The 19,801-nt window shown below is 42.4% G+C and overlaps 2 non-coding genes across 2 annotated transcripts; both read right to left on the bottom strand.

Annotated features, from left to right (window-relative positions):
• Positions 1-10,714: 10,714 nt before the first annotated feature.
• Trnap-cgg (transfer RNA proline (anticodon CGG)) lies at positions 10,715-10,789 on the bottom strand. Its single transcript has one exon. It is a non-coding gene; the product is annotated as a tRNA-Pro (tRNA).
• A 2,275-nt stretch (positions 10,790-13,064) lies between these two features.
• Positions 13,065-13,136, bottom strand: Trnap-cgg (transfer RNA proline (anticodon CGG)). The gene has a single exon. It is a non-coding gene; the product is annotated as a tRNA-Pro (tRNA).
• Positions 13,137-19,801: the final 6,665 nt, after the last annotated feature.

The raw sequence follows: 19,801 nt of genomic DNA, 5'->3' as shown, positions 1-19,801 counted from the left end.
TTCACCAAAAGGAACAGGTCCCTACAGAACATCCCACCCAGGCAGGTAAATTGAGTTTGCAACATTTTGTCACAGTAAGGAGTGAAATTCAGGCTTTCGACTTATCCTACTGTTCTTATTTATTTCATGCCGTGTTACTGTAGTAATAAATGTGTAAAGACAGGGACAAAAGTGGCAAAGCTGAATTCTAATTTTGCTTATGTAGGACTCGCTATTACAGCACGCTTTAAGAGCATTTTACCAAAGTAGCATCTGGTACACAACCCTGCAGACCGTTCAGATGGTTCTTTCACCCGAGGGATGGGGTTGATGTGACATGGATTCGGCCTTTTCAGATTCTGCTCCGAAAAAGCTAAACCGTTGCTAAGAAATATGCCAAAATGTTGCACAAAATTGAAAAAGGTGCTCAAACATTTTGTAAAGTTGCTCGAATATTTTCAAGACAGGGCGTAAGTGCGGCTACACGCACACCTTTCCCGCTTTAAGAACTCTGCCCAAAATGACGTAGGTCTGGCGCATTAGTTTGAGTTCATTATGTTGGGGAGCAATCATAAACAATAAAGGCCGAGAGAGAGAGAAATGTTCAATTAATTTAAAGTTGGCTCCTGGAAGGAAAGACTTTCTGGAGAGTAATGTTTGATTTGAAGTGCGGATTAGAGACGAAAGATTGAAGTAAAATGTAAATGCTTTGTTTATAGTGGAAGTGCACTTAGCTACAAAGCTACTTCACAGGCACCCCACTATTTTGTTAATCTGAAAGAAACAGAACCCAACTGGATGGAGGCAACCAGTTGACATTGGACATTCCGTAACACTAGGCCACTTTGGAAAATACCATAATACTCTTTGTTTGTCCCCCCAAATTTTGCATAAGCATTGTTTCCAGTTTCTCTTGGGACTTACAATGGTCCCAAGAGAAAACAAAAACCATGCTTATGCAAAATTTGGGAGTGCAAACAAAGAGTATTATGGTATTTTCCAAAGTGGCCTATTCACACGACGCAATATCCCTTCTTAATATGACAAGCTTACCGCTCTAAAAAGAACGAAAACAGGCAGAATTGGAGCTTAAGTTCAACAAGAAATAGCGTTTCTAAGCACAGGCTCCCCAAGCTGAAAATACGTGATGTATGCGACAGTTTGTGTATATAGAGAATTGTATGGGAAAATCACCGATCGTAAAAAAATTGTGTAAATAACTATCTCATTTGAAATAAAGTTTTCCTACCTCAAATGTGTGACCAACTTGTCTCTTTTGGCGAGTTTCGAGCCATTCTGACGCCGTTTAGTGAAGTCATCCGGAAGGCCGTTGCTGAAATAATGGGAAGGCCGGTAACTCCATCCATCGCTGGCCAGACCTCACTCCACAAATCGTTTTCTCCTCAACAGGAAAAGTCCCGAATCGCAACAGTTCCATAAAGCCCAATAAATTTCACTCCAAATACGTGTGTTTCGGCGGCCGAAAGACTCGTGAAGAACGAAAACTTTGCCTTAAAATTCACCTCTCCGGCTCTCCTCAGAGGCTTGTGACCGGGTAGTCAACAACGGAAACTCGCAAGATGGTTTCAGCCTCAACTCTGATTGGACCATTTGAATTTGACCGCGCGCTGGCAACACGACCGTTGTTGACTGCCCAGTCGCAAGACAACAACGGGCGTGTTGCCAGCGCGCGGTCAAAGTCAAATGGTCCAATCAGAGTTGAGGCTGAAACCATCTTGCGAGTTTCCGCTGTTGACTACCCGGTCACAAGCCTCTGAGGAAAGCCGAAGAGGTGAATTTTAAGGCAAAGTTTTCGTTCTTCACGAGTCTTTCGGCCGCCGAAACACACGTATTTGGAGTGAAATTTATTAGGCTTTATGGAACTGTTGTTTCTATTGCGATTCGGGACTTTTCCTGTTGAGGAGAAAACGATTTGTGGAGTGAGGTCTGGCCAGCGATGGATGGAGTTACCGGCCTTCCCATTATTTCAGCAAAGGCCTTCCGGATGACTTAACTAAACGGCGCCAGAATGGCTCGAAACCCGCCAAAAGAGACAAGATGGTCACACATTTGAGGTAGGAAAACTTTATTTCAAATGCGATAGTTATTTAGACAATTTTTTTCACGATCGGTGATTTTCCCATACAATTCTCTATATACACAAACTGTCGCATACACCACGTATTTTCAGCTTGGGGAGCCTGTGTTCAAAGCTAAGCCGTGCTGATCTACAGCATTTAGGTCTAAAAACCCCGTTGAAGACGGTTAACTTTCAATTGTTTTGCTGGGTACTACTATGTCAATACTCTAAAAAAATCATCTTTGCAGCTGCATGTCGCGTTAGTCTAGTGGACATCGGAAACTGCTAGGTATAGCCATCGATCGGATTCAACTCTTTGCCTCGCCTATTGTAAATCTTCTCAGCTTATTTAAAATGTTTTTTCGTTGACGTAGAAGGAAGAGTGTACGTCGTGTAAGTTGAAAAAAAAGGGAAATGTCAGTTTGAGGGATAGAAATAAGTGACGACCATTTACAAATCGTGGTAGAGTTGACCGGGTCAACCTGAAACAAATCCAAACCAGAGGTTAGAAGGTGATTTGACCCCGAGACGAGCGCATGCAAACCCAACGCACTAACCGCTGGATCACCGCTGCCTTGCACTTATTTTAAAAGACAATAGCTTAAATTGTTCAGCCAAATGCGAGGATCACTTCATTCTTTGTATAATCGAATGGGCCCAAGGGCAATTAATTAAGGATTGATTCACGCGTATTTTCAAAGTTTTCACAAAATTGCCTAAGTCGTGAAGCGACGAGGGCAATTTGGAAAACTTTGAAAATACAAGTAAAATTAATCCTTTATTTCACGAGAGCACATTGCAATTACATATTTATCACGTGAAGGACAACATTAGTGAGGGAAGCCCGTTCAGTGCCGCAGCAAATGACAATCAACACACTCCCATTCGGTTGAAAGTTCAATTGAATAAATCGTTGCTGTCAACAGAAATAGCGCCTAAAATGTATTTTATATGTGGACAAAGAGGTAGTTCAATCTGCATGGAAGAAGATTCTCTTGTAACTTCGCTTGCTCTGGATAAGCAGCTGTTATCCAATCATGATCAAGTAATCATGCCCTCTTGATTCTCTCTCTGGATTACCAAAAGTGCCCTCGTGATTAAGGAAAAATGCACTACGTCTCAGCCAATCAGCATTTAGTAATTTTGCCCGGTATGTGATAAAGTCTCTCACCCGCACTTCAAATAAACATTTCTTTCATTCATCAGTCCTTTTACGGCCGGGAACACATGAGCCCAACAAATTGACCTGCCCAAATTGAGTGGCTTTATAGCTCAGTTGGTAAAGCATTGCATCGGCATCACAGAGGTCATGGGTTCGAATCCGGTTGAAACCACTTGGATTTTTCAGGTGTATATAGGAGAAAATTGCTTAAATTCTCCAGATAAGTGCGAGGCCGGGATCACTTGGCTTATTCATTTTTGCTCGGTTCTTTATCCATCCTTCACATTCACAGTAGCGTAAGGCATCATTTGTTTTCTGTGCCGTTCATTTATACAGCTGTTTCGGGAAAGGTTGTCCAAAAGAAGCGTAAAAGTGTTTGCGACAATGCCGAAAGGTAGTATGGGAGATATTCAATAAAACAAATTCAACTTGTAGGGTACGCTCAGAATCGAAGATGCGACGACCGTCCCTGAGTGAAAACCTACGGTGGCGAGCTAGTTCTCAAGATGTAGCGTTGATGAAGTGACAGTACGTGCAGGCTTATGTTGAAGCTCTCTTTTGCTGTCACGCTACCAAAACACGTCCAAAAAAAAAAAAACGTTTAATTAACAAAAACGATGGCTCTGCACGTGGGCCACGATTTTTGGTACATTTCTCCGACTTTCTCTGCGAAACATGACATAAATTAAGTAAGGTTAAAGTCGTCATATCACGTGAGCATGTTTTTCTAGGTGACATTTTCGATAGCATTTCCGTCATGTTTTCGTTGACTCAGACTGACAGTTTACCATAATGCCTTTCGGCATTGTCGCGTACGCGTTTAAGCCCGCCGCACACTTGAGGAAAGAGCTGAGCAAACTGCCTCGCCGAGGCGGTTTGCTCAGCCGTTTCCTCACGTGTGCGGGGAAATTGTGGTGAGAAATTCGCCTTCGCGAGGCCGTGAGGATAAAATCAAACATGTTTGATATTTTTGGCCAGGCGAGACAAATTCCTCAATGTGTGCGGCCATCGTGAGAATCGAGCTGAGCTTGGTTTAATCAAGCATCCAATAAAAATACGTGGCATACTCACGTGACTCCAGCGGTTCAAGATTGTGTCGGAAGAAGAAATTCCGACCTCACAGTTGACCGCTGAACAGGTACTGGTTTTTCGATTGGGTTGCAGGCTCAACCCAGGTTAACTCACCTAAACATAGACGAAGCTTCATTTTTCCAACAATCCTTTATTGTTGGATTCTTTGGCGACGTTCTACTATTTGCGACATTTAAAAACTGGGTTTTGTTTATGCGATTCCACAAGCTCGTAGCTTTAACCCCGGGCCAACTGGACTGTGTTAAATTAAAACTGGACTGTGAAATTTAAAACTGGACTGTGACCCTCTTGGGCCATCGTACATCCAATAGCCCCGGTTTCACGGTTAGTTTTTCGCATTTGCATTACAATGTAATCTAACCTGGGTGCTAGGCAATTTCGGGTTAAAACTACAAAATAGCCCGAAATTGCCTCTCATACATGCTAGATTACATTGTAATGCAAATGAGAAAAACTAACCATGAAACCGGGGCTATTGACGTTCCATTCTTGAGCTCCATGAGGGTATATTTTGTTTAAAGATCCACTAAAACGCCATTCGCGTTACAATGACTTTCTACGACACTGAATTTGTGAAATTTCCAATTGTTACCGGAAGACTGTGCAGAGTTGAGTACATATAAATACAAATAGCCAGACAACAAATATCACAGATCCACTTTATGGATTCCTTCTCTGTCTTTGTTGAACCCATACTGAGTTACCAGAGAATTTGGTTTCAGTGTTGTGCATAACAGCACACTTGGCAAAATATTAGAAATACAGCTCACTTTGAAGTGGTTCGACGGGCGAAAGATTGTTAACGTTGTTGAAGCCATTACTCGTCGTTTTTAAGATTCCAGATATTTATTTTTCACCGCCTGTCTTGTTTATCCAACATTCTTGAGCTCCATAAGGGTATATTTTGTTTAAGGATCCACGAAAACGCCATTCACGTTACAATGACTTTCGACGACATTTCAGGTTAATTAAATGACCGTTTTCCTGTGTGCACCAGAGTAATCTATGCATTACCCCAGCCCCCTCAAACCTACCAAAATACGCACAGAAGAGTCTCTTCTCAAAGACACCACTTAACAGGGAAGTGACAGGCAAGACTTTTACCGACACGGAAAAAAAAAATTACTAAAAAATAAACAGAGACGTTTTTCCCTTTTTTCCGACTGGGATTGCCATACTGGCAACCCAGCAATAAACGAAAATACATTCAAATGAATTACAGGTCAATTGAAGGGCAATAAACCATCTTTTAACGGCTTCAGCTTGGCTTATCCGGCCACAGATAACTGCTTCAGTGTTCGATTTTCGCTCCATGAGTTTACAAAAAAGGACGATCTCTGCCTCCCAAGCCCTGGATCCCTGAAGGTGTTTAGGTGTTTCAAGTTTAGGTATCTAAGTTCTCTGCCATTATCATTCTTGTATCGAAGTTTTTCCTTGACAAAACGGTGAACATCAGTGAAGATTGCCGCCATATTTACCATTTGGGACAACCGCTAACCAAATTCAATAATAGAACTTGTGAGGTGAGGCTGGGTGGGGAGTTGTGGGGAGGTACTAGTACTGTTTTATTAAATTCCTTAAACTCCAAAAGTTTGGAACTACGAAATACGAGCGAAAAAAGCAGGAAAGTCCGTGAGAAATGGGAAAAATATTGATTAAGATCCAACGTTGTGTAATACCTGGTGGCCGGACAGACGCAGGCCCATCACAAAAAACATTTCCTTATGTTTCGTATACTTCTAAACGTTAGAATTGACCCAAACTTTCAAGAAAAACGATTTTTTTTTTGCTTTATTCAGAGAGAAATTTCGCTTTCCGGCGAAAAATATTTTAGCTTAGCAACGCTTAACGCAATCACTTGCCATGTAAGGTCAAACTAAAGTATATGAACTGATAACCGAGATTGAGTGAACCCATCAGAGCATGACAAATGTATTAATCGAGGTTGAAAATTTGACAAACTTTGATAGTTGTGTTGGGTCAAAGTCTTTCATACACTTGTTATTCGCTTTGGCATACCTTTTTTGTGTTCATGAAACGCCTCTGTGAATAACCTTTCTCAAGCATTACCAACATCAGGGGTACTCAAGGACCAAACGACTTAACATTTATCAGAATTATGTGTTTGTAGCTGCCCTACAAAATATTTATATACATTTGGATGTTCTGGGTGAACCTCAGGTCTGTAGAAATTTCTAGGCGCCTTCAGTTTTTGCTTCGTCCGAAAGTTCCAACAATGGTGACGGGTCCGATCAAGAACTTTATATCACGTGCCGGTAGCCTTCCTATTTTTTCTCAAAAATTTAAAGGGACGTTATAAAATAAGATTCTCAAACAAACTTTGGCGAAAATGACAAAAGTTTTAAATTTTCACATTTCATGCCACTTAATTCAAATATCACAGTTGACTCCTATGCTTACTCAGCTCAGTAAAATTGTAGAGTTTTTTAATGTGGTTTCGAAATTTCTACGCACTCGTCAGATTCCGGTGACCACTTTTCCGACTGAAATACCTAGGAATTCTGTTTAGAAAAATGTCCAAAATCTTAGTTTTCCTAGAAAGTTTGAGTTCTAATATTCGAAAATTCTACCCCACCTTCCTTCCAAACAGGTATTTACCAAAATTTAGTACTAAGCTAAAACTCGATTTCCATGCCGTTTTTTCAACATTGTACCCCAACCGATCAAACATTTTCATTTTCAGATTTCGTTCAGTGAACGATTGCTTTCGTATTAAATGTAATACAGTGAAAGCTATTAAGCGGACACCCTTAAGACCTTGCCAATTGTCCGCTTAATAGAGGTCTGCACAAATCGCACAATATTTGTTAATTATTACCACATTTAGCGGTTTTCGTCCTAGTCTGTCAACGTAAATATTTTTGTAATCTTTCTCAAAGAAATAATGAATTGTGGCTTGCCTCTGATTCTAAAGAACCATTTCCTGCAGCAGAACTGTTGACTTTGAAAAGCATTTGACTTTGAAAAAGCATTCAATCGCAAATGGTCAGTGACCATATTAATGGATCAGAAAGATCTGAATTTCGGGGGGAATTGATAGATCTAAGGACCGAATTAAAGCCGAAGAATTTTTTAACTGCGAAAAGAAGGTGTTAATATTGGATTTAGGCCCCACCCACACTAATGCATTCTTCAAAAGTATCCGGTTTCGGTGTCATCGGTTTCGGTGTCCACACTAAAACGCGCGAAAATTGTTAATGACATACTGTTTCGTAGCTTAAAGAATATGCACTTGCTCGAAAGAGATACAGCTGCCATATTGCCGGCATTTCCCGCCAGTGTGAGTTTGAAAACTGGTAGCAACTTTGCTTTGGATCGCTTTTTTTGTTCCAAAATCCTCTCAACCGTCGATATGCGTTTCTTCTTCTCCTATGAAAAACCAAGATAAGGTCGAATAGAGCAAGATTAAGTTCCAAACAAGATACCAAATATTTGCTAGTAACATCGGCTAAGGCATATTTTCATCAGCCATGTTTTTAAAGCCTGAGTTTAACTAGCGTATTGCAGGTGACGTCATCATTTTCATTTCGATGCGTTTTCGAGTTTCCACACTAAAACGATACGATGAATACGCTGAAAAGGCCTAAAAGCATTGTAATGTATGCATTTTCAAACGAAAAGGAATTATTGTGGACAGGGCCTTAGGTTTTGATGGTTCAACAACGGAGAAGTGAATTACTAGTACAATCGGCAAGCTTCCCAATTGATAAAAAAAAAAAAAGAATGCAGCCTTGTTAGTGTACTAACTCGGCTGGCTATAGATGGTATTCAATCACGTGATGAGATGGCCTTGTTGGTGCACAAAACAATAGCAAATTATGGCCCAAGTTTTGCATTATAATAGACTCAAATTCCCAAAACACTTATCTCTCTATTGTTCTGTGCACCAACATGGCCGCCGTGACGTCAGCTGAAAACCATCTATAGCAGGGCCTGTCCGGTAGTCGAACCCGAGACCTCTCGCACTCGAACCGAGACCCTTGACCAACAGGCCGTTTTAATTGTTGGTAGTTGCCGTCAACCCTTTTTTGCCTCATATTATCTGAAATGTCCACTTTGATTGCGTGATTGCTCAATCGTTTGAACCTACGCTCGACAATGGGCCTTTTGCAGGTTAGTGATCACATGGTACAAAAACCGCCATACTGGGACGCAAATTGCCCACTGGGACATCTAAAACAAAGAAAATTTACATAATCTTGCTTTGTTTAAGATGTCCCAGTGCGCAATTTGCGTTCCAGTATGGCGGTTTTTGTACCATGTGATCACTAACCTGCAAAGGGCCGATTTGTGTGAAACAGGAACCGATGGTCACACCCACAAAAATAGAAGGAAGGTTTCAACTTGATAACAGATCACTTGGTGTCGCGTTTTATGAAGGGAGTCTTCATAGGAAGGCCTCCTCAATCTAAATCCTACACCCACTGGGGTGCTGGCGTTGTCATTCGAACCCATAACCTCCAGTGCAATGCTCTACCAACTGAGCTACGAGGCCACTCATTTGGAAGCAGGTCAATTTGTTGGGCTCATTTGTTTCCGTGCCTTCAGGACTCGATGAATGAAATGAATACATATTTGAGGTGCGAGTAAAGACGACTGAAAGAAGTGAACTTCAATTATGCATTTACTTCATTCGTCGAGTCCTACACGGAAACAAATGAGCCCAACAAATTGACCTGCTCCGAACTGTAGGGCTTCGTAGCTCAGTTTGTAGAGCACTGCACCTGCGTTGCAGAGGTCATGGGTTTGAATCCCGTTAAAGCCACCTGCATTTTTCACGTGTTTAAATTGTTCAGATTAATTAGTGCGATGATCACTTCTCTTGTTCGTCTTGAACACGCACTTCAAACATGAATTCATTTCATATATTTTCTTTGTAAACATCTTGATTAAAGCTCTTGTGGGTACAAGCGACTTACAGTATTTATTTGTAATTCATTGACAAACCTGTCGTTGGGAGGGGGGATCTATCAACAGGAACTTGAGGTTTTGCTGTCGCTTGTAATTCCTGCAAGTGATCTTACTCCACTTCTTCAATTGGCATCATCCTAAACCCTAAACCCAAAATTGGAGCATGGTGAAAGAAAATTTAAAATTAGACCAAAAGGTATATATGTACTTACCTTAGGGGGATAATTGCAATTCTTTGATCCTTACGAAACGTTCGGACCTTATTTTCCCTCCCTATCATATTTGCAACTTTAGACCACTCTCACCCTGCCCTCTGTTTCTTTGATGCCAAATGTTTCATTTTCTTCTATTTGCACCGAAGAAAGGGAAGGCTTGTCCTGGTTGTGCAAGTGGTTTATTCTCTTTCCCAGATACCATCGTTTCTCCTAGCCGGCAAGGTATTGGATGTTTGTGGTTTTGATATTCTAATCTTGTGCAAGGGTGAGACTAATACACTTGGCATGCTTCCCAATTGATTAAAGAAAAGGAACAGCCTTCTCAATTTACTAACACGGCTGAGTATACTAGGGCCTCTGTCCGGGAGTCGAAACCCGGGACCTCTCGCACCCGAAGCGAGAATCATGCCACTAGACCAAACAGGCCATTCTCTCGGACTCATCGGACCCACTCAGGGCCCACAAGGAAGCTTCATGAATAGTGTTTGGAAATTGCCACATTGTCGGTAATTGGCGTTGCAGCAAAAATATAGACTATCAACATGTTCCAGATTTTAAAATGAGAAAACTTTGAGTCGTGGTCGTTTAGCAAGAGGTATTGGTTATTGAAGAAGCATTTTGTTTCCGGCGCAACTTGGACATGCGAGCTTCCGCGTATGAGGCGGTTGTGATAAATACTGCACATCGAAATCAAGAGATAGTAGAAGAGTTGGAAATTAAAAGGATTTACAATGGTTTTGGGTCATTCGAACTTCACAATTACAATGTCACAAATCTAAGGCCTTTCTCTTAAAAATGAGGAAGTTCATATGCTTTGCGAGAGCACCGTTTAAGCGGGCGTACCGTCGATCTTTCATTAAGGGGTAGACCATAATGACACTTCTGCTTGCACGAATTTAGAAGGCTCATCGCACAATCAGGCACAAGATTTAGTGGCACTTTTGTTTGCCGAATCTTGTCCCCTGTGTAAGGGGTCGGCTGTCTATGTGGCGCAATCGGTTAGCGCGTTCAGCTGTTAACCGGAACGTCAAGTCTACCCAGGGACGGTTGTTTTTTCTTGTCACATCACAGGGCAGGTGTAACCTTGCGCTATGCCAGCTACGAGCATCCTATGCTGGATTTGAAGGAGAGCCCCAGAGTCCTCGGGCTTTTTGGTCGGGGGGTGAGCGCCCGGAGAGACTCTGGGGTAATGGACTTTAACATTTTTAATAAAAGAAAAGAAACAACCTTGTACTAACACTGCTGAATAAATAAGGGCCTGTCCGAGAGTCGAACCCGGGACCTCTCGCACCCGAAGCGAGAATCATACCACCACTAGACCAACAGGCCATTTTTGTGACATTTCCCATGAAGCCGTCTTAACGTCATTTCATTTTCTTAAGGGAACGACCGAGTCCACGGCTTTCTTTCACAAATCAGTGGAGGTGCAATTCATGGTCACACCCACACAGATAGAAGGAAACTGGGTTTCGACTTGATAACAAATCATAAATGAAGTAAAGATATGATCCTTGCAGTTATGAACGCAATTTTTGCAATTGCGTAAAGAATTTCATCGTTAAATCATAAATGGTTTTTGGAAATTGGTGTCACAGCATCATCATTGTTATATCTCTATTTAAAGAAGTTTAAAATTCATCAGGAAAATGCAATAAGACTAGTACTATTCTCGGATTATTTAAGTGCGTTCGACAATCGCTTGGGAAGCAAAGCAGAAGGGTATGGAAAGAAATATATCTTTTTTTTATATGTGGTCTATCGACTCCTTCTTTATTTTTCTAAAAGGTTGTTACAATTGGTTTTCTTAGTCAATCTTAGGGTTTACAAAATGGTTGATTGACAAAGTCAATCCTACGATATAAGTGTAGTTCAAATTCTTATAGATGTCGAGTCCGATCCAAGGTTCCCCGGAGATAAACTCAGCACAGAGTTATTTCTTTTTATGTTGTTTGTGTTGCGCAGTGCAGTCTGGTTGAACGCACTGGTTTGACGTAATGCACTGTAGTAAAAAGTGGTGAATTCGCGAATTCGTCGCAACTTACAGGACGGTGCCCACTATTTTAACTGAGCATACGTTCTGCGCATCTCCAGATACTCCGGTTTTCTATCGGTAGTGCTTACCAGTGCAGGAATATTATTACGCGGCTTAAACTATGTGGAAATAGCCGAACTTAGCAAGTGCTCTTGGTATCCAAAAAGAAAATTTGGGGTAACCATGCATTTTTCAGAGATCATTAAGCTTCAATTTGGAAAGGAACGCCATACATTGCTTTGTATTTTAAAGCTTATTACAAATATTGTTGAAAAATGCGTGGGTTATCCCCAATTTTCTTTTTAGACTTTAATAACACTTGCTAAGATCTGGTTTCCCCACATATTCATACAACCGCGCAAAAATACCTAGAATTAGTGGGCACCGTCCTTAACACAGTCCAGATTATGTTGCTGTTCCCTCGCTTCGCTCGCTCGCTCCGCAGCAATAAAAGGATAACAATGTGACAGGGGGAACAAATGATCTCATTCGCTTGATGGCTCTCCAGCTGGGATCGCCAGGAAAGGTGGTTCTCGTCAATCAATAATCCAAGACAGTTCACAGTTGTCATAAGTTTGTTAACCCGGGTTCTATTAATTAGAATAGAAGGATGACCAGGCAATGCACTCTATCTCTGTCTAGAGCCGATCAACCAAAAATTCGGCCTTTGTCATGTTTAAAGTCCATTACCCAAGGTTAAGAATCTGGTATAAGCTTTGCCCATATCACCCTTAAGAAAAGTATTTATTTTTACCCCACGTTTTGCCGGAAAATAAACAATAAACCACACTCGCTAACTCAATGTTGAGCCCCTTCAATATCCCGGGCTTAGGTTCTTTGTGTATTGTATTTGCATTATAATGTAGCCTTCACATTTAAATGATATGGAAATACCTGGAACAAAACGTTTTATTCTCAAAGGGTTTGCCGTTGAGTGTTTTGGCAGGAATCTCCACTAACTTCGTGTTAAGATCCGCACTGACAGCACAACGGCTGTTTTTTTATCTCAAAATCATGGGCAAAAGATATGGCAGTTGTGTATTTCAAGGGATATCCTACTCTCTGCAGCGCACCTCTTCCGTTTTGATAACAGAGATTGGTTCATTGCTGTTGACTATTGGTCAGATTACTTCGAACTCAGTCAGCTGCCAAATACCAATGCAACGTAGTTCAGTTATCATCAATTATGTCGCTTAAGAACCAGTTATCCGCGTCATGGCATACCCGACAAAAATTGTATTCGTACAACAGACCCAAGTTTTCGTCCACTAAGGAGTTCGGGAGAGAGCGAATTATTACATTTCGTTCTCTCACTATTTTCGGCTCGCTTGCGTGACTAAACTGACTTAATAAGGACTGCTAGCAGTCTAGTTTAGAAGACAACCCGCATCCTTGGCTTCAATCTTTTCCAATTGAAGAAGAACGTTTGTTGTTTGTTGATCAGGTATTGGGTGTTTGTGGCTTTGATATGCTAATCTTGTGCAAAGGTGAGACGAATACACTTGGCGGGCTTCCCAAGTGATAAAAGAAAAGGAACCTCCTTGTTAATGTACTATAGGGCTGAGTATACTAGGGCCTGTCCGGGAGTCGAACCCGGGCCCTCTCGCACCCGAAGCGAGAATCATGCCACTAGACCAACAGGCCATTCTCGGACCTATCGGACCCATACAGAGTCCAGAACAAAACTTCATTAATAGTTTTTTTTTAAAATTGCCACATTGTGGGTAATTGGTGTGGCAGCAAAATCATAGACTCTCAACATGTTCCAGACTTTAAAATGAGAAAATTTTGAGTCATGGTCGTTTAGCTAGTGGTATTACTCTCTGCAGCGCACGTACCAGGCTCTAATAATGAAAAAGAGGACTTAAGTTCACCTCACTTCACTGACGACAGAACTGAGTGACTTAACAGATGATGTCTGCACGGGCTAGCTCCAGAGTATCTGAATTAAAAGTTTACGTGGCGTGACTCTGCTTATGACCTCAGGGACCGTCTGAAAATAAGCTCAATGTGCCATTACCGCGCACTAATTATTACCGAAACTGAAAGCTTTGGCTACAATGTCGCCACATTATGGAACAGTCTACCATGCGATACTGAGGAACACAGAGTCTCTGGCATTCTTGAAGTCTAAGTCTAACGCACGGCATTCACGGAAAACAGCTTTTAAGTGTTATAGTGTACAATTTGAATTTTAAATATTATAGCGTATGCGATATGTATTTTTATGGGCTGATGAATTTATCGTGTTTAAATAAAGATTATCTATCTATCTATCTATCTATCTATCTATCTATCTATCTGTCTAGTGGAGCCTTCATCCTACCGTCTTTGCGTGGCATATTCATGCTACGTTTTCTCCAAACATAGATCTGTTCGCTTCCCGGCTGATCTGAACACCAAACTCGATTGTTTTGTTTCGTGGTTTTCCGATCGCGGTGCATTCACTTGCGATGCCTTTTCGTTAAGTTGGCATGGTTTTGATATGTATGCATTTCCCTCTTTTATCCTGATTCCCAGAGTCCTGGTGCACGCAAGGGGGGACGAAATTCCACGTCTACTGATGATCACGCCCTTGCAGCCTTCCCAGTGGTGGTACCTGACGATGTTAACAATGTCAAAGCCCCTTCCCAATCCTGCTTCCCAGATGGCTAAACCCGCTGATACTGCGCCACAACAATCGAAACATCCAGTATAAGATCAACTCCAGTTAGCCGCCTGGACTGTATCAGGGAACAGCTCAACCGGTCAAGGAATTTCAGCTAGGTCTGTCGAAATCATTTGCCAATCCTGAACTAAAGGCACAGAGGAACAGTACAACCCAGATCGGAGGGGCTGGTGTAGCCATCTGGCTTAAATCGCTTGATACTTTTCAAGCCCCTGTAGAGGATTATCTGAAATTTCTCTACCAGGTATACCCTCAACACAGTGCCTACCTGTCAGCGGTGTCTGCCATTATTGAATCAGCCAATGGTCATACGATTGGAACGCATCACTTGGTGTCGCGTTTTATGAAGGGAGTCTTCATAGGAAGGCCTCCTTAATCTAAATCCCACACCCACTGGGGTGCTGGCGTTGTCATTAGAACCCATAACCTCCGGTGCAATGCTCTATCAACTGAGCTACGACGCCACTCATTTGGAAGCAGGTCAATTTGTAGGGCGCGCGTGTTTCCGTGCCTTAATTAAGGACTCGATGAATGAAATGAATACATATTTGAGGTGCGAGTAAAGACGACTGAAAGAAGTGAACTTCAATTATGCATTTACTTCATTCGTCGAGTCCTACACGGAAACAAATGAGCCCAACAAATTGACCTCCTCCGAACTGTAGGTTTTCATAGCTCAGTTTGTAGAGCACTGCACCTGCGTTGCAGAGGTCATGGGTACAAGCGGCTTGCAGTATTCATTTGTAATTCATTGACAAACCTGTTGTTGAGAGGGGGGATCTATCAACAGGAACTTTAGGTTTTGCTGTCGCTTGTGATTCCTGCAAGTGATCTTACTCCACTTCTTCATTTGGCATCATGTTTCAAAAACGCATAATTAAGGCAAAATTGGAGCATGGTGGAAGAGAATTCAAAATTAGACCAAAGATATACTTACCTTGGGGGATAATTGCAATTCTTTGATCCTTACGAAACGTTAGGACCTCATTTTCGCTCCCTATCATATTTGCAACTTTAGACCACTCTCACCCTGCCCTCTGTTTCTTTGATGCCAAATGTTTCCTTTTCTTCCATTTACACACGAAAAAGAGAAGGCTTGTCCTCGGGCTGTGCAGATTCTAGGACTTCCGGACAGTCATAATGTGAGTCGTCAATAGTACTAAACATGGTGTAACATAGCGGCACCAAATTAGCACCTATTGTATATTACATTTCGCATACGCATATGTAAGTAGGTTGGCACATTATGCATGTAACATAGCGGCACCAAATTAGCACCTATTGTATATTACATTTCGCATACGCATATATAAGTAGGTTAGCACATTATGCAAAAGCAGAGAGCACACACAACCAGGCGGTGTTTGTGAATAACAAGAATAAAACTCCATCGACATCCGACTACATGGTGGCAGCATTTTACAAGAATAATCGTTAGAGTCAAATTGAAAGAGGCCAGCAGAAGCGAATTATGGCAACAGCAACGTCTTTTGCGTCGCCACAGATGAACTGGGACGCTCCTGATCCGATAACTGCATTCGCAAGATTCAAACAAAAATGTCAGCTTATGTTCTCAAGCGTTTTTACTCTGGTCGGGTGAAAAAGGTCTGGACATTTACAACAGTTGGACATTCACAAAGGAGGAAGAGAGGAAAAAGCCTGCCATTATTTTCGAACGGTTCGAGAATCAATTGGAGCCGAAGACGAGTCATCGAATTCACAGATACACACTACAAGGAGTGCGACAAGAACAAAGCGAGCCAGTGGACGATTTTATCTCAAGATTAAAAAACCTAGCAGCAAAATGTCAATTTCGCGACAGCACCGAAGTCGAAGACAGAGTTCTAGATCAGCTTATTTGGGGGTCAAAAAACCCCGATGTCCAGAAGTCCCTCATAGGCCGCGACAAATCATTGACCCTTGCAGGCGCTATCGAGATTGCAAGAAGCCACGAGGCGACAAGTAAACATATGAAGACACTGGCAGGAAGTAGTGAAAGCTATAAAGAGAATAGAAGTGTAGATGCCATTCATAAGGAACAAGAAAGGGAATCCTGTAACAACTGCGGAAAACAACACCCGAGGAACAAATGTCCAGCCTACGGTACACTATGTCGAAAATGCGGCAAAGCTAATCATTGGCAATCTGTCTGCCGATCCAGTAAACGGAAACAATTTATCCAAGGAAGAAAGCCGGTTTTCAAAAAATCTATTCACACGATTGAAGACAGGGGCGATGAAGACAATGATGAAATTCTCACAATTAGTACAATCGAGGTTAACACCATAGAAGACACGCAACATTCGACGACACACGACACACGCGATGAAGTCTTTGCAACACTGGAAATAACCCAGCCTGAAAAGAAGCGGAAAATTAATCTCCAGTGCAAGGTGGACACAGGTGCACAGAGCAATGTTTTGCCTATCAGGCTACTTCGCATAATCGCTGCAGAGAAGTTTGATGACGAAGGAAACCTCAAACCAGAAGTACTGGAAAAGAATGAAGCCGTCCTCTCAGCATACGGTGGCTCTGTAATCAAGCAGCTTGGCACTATAAACATTTCGTGCAAGTACAAAGAGAAGAAGATTAACTGCATTTTCTACGTCACGGATACTTCAGGGCCAGCTATCCTCGGTCTAAAAGCGCGCATTGCACTAAAATTAGTCTCCCTACACTGTACGCTAAGAACAAATCAATTAAACCAGGCTGATCCAACTAGCAGCTTCAATTCCCCCCCTCAAAATCCGGGTACTTGCAAGAAAAGCTCGAGTTACATTGGAAGTCATGTACCACTGGAAGAGCGGCCATCAATCACAAGTAAACAAGCGCTGATGGATATGTACCCAGAATGTTTTAATGGCACAGTTGGATGTTTTGATGACTACACATACCACATCACACTGGATCCTGAAGTATCACCGGTGGTCCATGCACCCCGCAAAGTACCTATAGAGTTGAAAGACAAATTACAAGTCGAATTACGTGAGATGGAAAGTCAAGATATCATTGCGAAAGTAACCCAACCTACGGATTGGGTTAACTCCCTGGTCATTAGAGAAAAAGAAAATGGACGACTTCGTTTATGCCTCGATCCCAAAGACCTGAATAAGGCGATCAAAAGAGAACATCATCCCATACCCACTCTAGAGGAAATCACACCCAAATTATCAGGAGCAAAGCTTTTTAGTAAGCTCGACGCTCGCAATGGCTATTGGAATGTCAAACTAGATGACGAGTCCTCGTACCTGACAACCTTCAATACACCATTTGGTCGGTATCGTTTCCTCAGAATGCCGTTTGGCCTACGAATGAGTCAAGATATCTTCCAGTTCAAGATTGATGAGACGTACCGTGATTGCCTGGGAGCCATTGGTATTGCAGATGACGTCACAGTCTATGGAAAGAACGACAAAGAGCATGACTTACACCTACATGAAACCATGGAACGTACCAGACAGGCCGGCATCAAGCTCAATGATGAGAAGTGCGTTATCAAAACAAAGGAGTGCAATTTCTTTGGTATGCTCTACACACCAGACGGTGTCAAACCCAGCCCAGATAAAGTCAGAGCCATAGAAAGTTTAGAACCGCCTAAAGACAAGAAGGAGCTTCACACCTTTTTGGGGATGGCAACCTACATGAGCTCATTCATCCCCAATCTAGCTGACCACACTGCCCCCTTAAGAAACCTCTTAAAGGAGAACGTTGATTTCACATGGAATCCATCACATTCGAAAGCCTTTGAGAAGGTGAAGGCATTGATATGTACCACAACGACCTTGGCCTACTATGACAGAAGTGAACCAGTTGTCCTCCATCAATTAAGAGCTTGGGCGCAGCTCTCTTCCAAAATGACAAACCAATAGCCTTTCCATCGAAAGCACTTACCCTTGCGGAGACCAGATATGCTAACATCGAACGGGAACTATTGGCAGTGGTATACGGCTGCGAAAAATTCCATTCATATCTCTATGGAAGATCGTTCGTGGTTAAAACAGACCATCGTCCCCTGGAACAGATCCATAAAAAGAACCTGATGCAAGCACCTCCACGCCTTCAAAGAATGCTGTTGCGTTTACAACCTTACGACTGCGTCATTAAATATCTTCCAGGAAGAGAAATGGTTACAGCTGACGCCCTGTCACGCCTTTCGCCGTTGGATGAATTTGAAGTGTCGGACATGAATGTGAAAGTTCACCATCTAATCAGAATCACCCCAGCCAAAATGGAAGAGTTCAAAAAGGAAACTGCGAAAGATGAAACCCTGCAGCTTCTAGCCCACAAAGTTATGCAAGGTTGGCCTGACAGTGGGAAGAAAATCGTTTCGGCGCTAAAACCATACTGGCCCCTACGAGATGACATATCAGTAGAAGATGGGCTGATACTTCTTGGAAGCCGTGTTATAGTACCCGAATCCTTGAGAGGCAACATCTTGCAGCAAATCCACGGAGGGCACTTTGGTATGGAAAAATGCAAACTACGAGCCAAATCCTGTGTTTACTGGCCAGGCATATACAGAGAAATTGAAAACCTTGTAAACTCATGTTGTGTTTGCCAGAAGTACCACAATTCCCAGCAAAAGGAGCCAATGATACCAACAGAGATCCCTTCAAGACCGTGGAAAACACTGAGCGCAGACCTTTTCTACGTTCAACAGTCGTGGTTCCTCATAGTTGTTGACTATTATTCCAAGTTCCCATTTGTCAAGAAACTTCAAAACCTCACATCCGGGGCCGTTGTTAATGAAATGAAAATGCTATTCGCAGAAAATGGAATCCCAGAATCTCTTCAATGCGACAACGGCACTCAGTTTACATCCGGCGAGTTCCATCAACTGGCAAGCCAGTACGGGTTTGAAATTGTGACGTCATCTCCACATTACCCACGTGGCCATGGGTTCGTTGAACGCCAAGTCCAAACGGTTAAGAAGACGATCCTGAAGTGCAGAGAGACTAAAGAAGACATAGATCTAGCCCTGCTGGCTCTACGAACAACGCCCCTGAGTTCCAATATACCGTCACCAGCTGAATTACTGAATGGCCGAGTATTTAAATCCACACTTCCTGGTAAGATCCAGCCATCAAAGAACCAAGAGGAAGTTAGAAATTGGCTCAAAGCGAGACAAGACAACCAATGCCACTATTACAACAGGAATACCAAGGAGCTCCCTGAATTACACAGGGACCAAGCTATCTATGTACAAGACCCTGTGAGAAAGACATGGAATCCTGCTAGGGTCATAGATCAGGGAGAGACACCCCGCTCATATCTCATAGAAACTGGAACTGGTGCCCAATTGCGAAGAAATAGAATCCATCTTAGACCGAATAATGCTTCCAACAACTCGGCAAACAACTCTTCGGATTGCGTGTCCCAAAGAAGCATGACTGCACAATATTCAAGCGCCATTCTACGAGAATCCACTGCGGCAGGCAATTCAGCAAATGACCCATCAAGTGGCAATTTGACTATACAGCCCTCAAGCCCCAATCCACAATGTTCTAGTGTAACAGGAAAAGCCGAGAAAGGACCAAGAAAATCCCGCGCGGGACGTGAAATCCGGGCACCGGAAAGACTTAATCTCTGACGCTTGCTTTAGTAGTTGATATTAGTATGATACATAAACACCAGACAGAAA

The sequence above is a fragment of the Montipora capricornis genome, chromosome 2, assembly GCF_036669925.1.
Source record: "Montipora capricornis isolate CH-2021 chromosome 2, ASM3666992v2, whole genome shotgun sequence".
NCBI lineage: Eukaryota > Metazoa > Cnidaria > Anthozoa > Scleractinia > Acroporidae > Montipora > Montipora capricornis.
The sequence above is the reverse complement of the archived record's forward strand: the minus strand, read 5'-3'. Positions and strand labels throughout refer to the sequence as shown.